Source organism: Phaenicophaeus curvirostris, chromosome 21, assembly GCF_032191515.1.
Source record: "Phaenicophaeus curvirostris isolate KB17595 chromosome 21, BPBGC_Pcur_1.0, whole genome shotgun sequence".
Taxonomy (NCBI): Eukaryota; Metazoa; Chordata; class Aves; order Cuculiformes; family Cuculidae; genus Phaenicophaeus; species Phaenicophaeus curvirostris.
The window spans coordinates 11014061-11015377 of NC_091412.1; positions in this window are offsets into that span (position 1 = coordinate 11014061).

Genomic DNA, 1317 nt, shown 5'->3' on the forward strand with positions numbered 1-1317 from the left:
AAGAGAGCTGTTTTTCTGAAGAATTTGAACATTTTGACAAATGGATACAGGATAGATCCCTTTGTAGTAATTTCTTTCTGCAACAGAGCAGGGAGTTTCCTACTTTCTGTCACTGGTAATAATGGTTCATTTGATTACTCAAGAGTGTGACGGTTTTAAGCTGAAAGAGGGATATTTAGATGAGCTCTTAGGGAGAAATGTTTTGCTGTGAGGGCAGTGGTGGTTGCCCCATCCCTGCACTCCCCCCCCATCCCACCCCCTGACACAAATGGATGTTTTGCAGCAATCCTGCAACTCCCATCCAGCAGCTGCTGACTCCTTCTCACTGCTGTTTTTAGCCTCTCCTCAAAACCTCGTGTATTTTAGTGGGAGGGCAAGCAGGGTTTTGAGGAGGGAGAGAATGTCCAGAGAGCATCTGTTACCTAAAACCACAGAACCGTTTGGGTTGGAAGGGACCTCAAAGCCCATCCAGTCCCATTTCTTGCCATGGGCAGGGACACCACCCGTGGATCAGAGACTCCAAGCCTCATCCAACCTGGCCTCGAAAAGAATCATGGAATTGTTTGGTTGGAAAAAGCTTTTAAGATCAAGTCCGACTGTCCCTGTCCACCACTGAACCGCCCCTGAGCACCTCGTCTGTCCATCTTCTAAACCCCTGCAGGGAGGGGGCCTCCACCACCCCCCTAGCAGCCTGGGAGCCCTTTCAGTGAAGAAATTTTTCCTGATGTCCGATCTGAACCTGCCCTGGCACAGCTTGAGAGCAGCCCTGCATATGAGCGCACGCTCTTCAAGGTCTTCTCCAACCTAATTCTAGGATTGTGCGAATCTAATGGAGGGAGGGGGTGTCTGACAGGGAGCTGTCCCTGTGCCCCCCGTGAGGCGCCAGGAGAGCAGGCAGCACAGAATCACAGAATCACCAGGTTGGAAAAGACCCATTAGATCATCGAGTCCAACCATTCTCATCAAACACTAACCCATGTCCCTCAGCACCTCATCCACCCGTCCCTTAAACCCCTCCAGGGAAGGGGCTCAACCCCCTCCCTGGGCAGCCTCGGACAGGGACCAATCACCCTTTCTGTGAAAAATTTTTTCCTAATGTCAAGCCTGACCCTCCCCTGGTGGAGCTTGAGGCCATTCCCTCTCGTCCTGTCCCCTGTCCCTTGGGAGAAGAGCCCAGCTCCTCCTCTCCACAAGCTCCTCTCAGGTAGTTGGAGGGAGCAGTGATGTGACGGCAGCACAAGCCCCGCGCTGTGGAGAGCAGCAGCTGCCACCGAGGGCTTCGAAAAGCGAGGGGAGAGGGAACGCCACCTTCCCAAG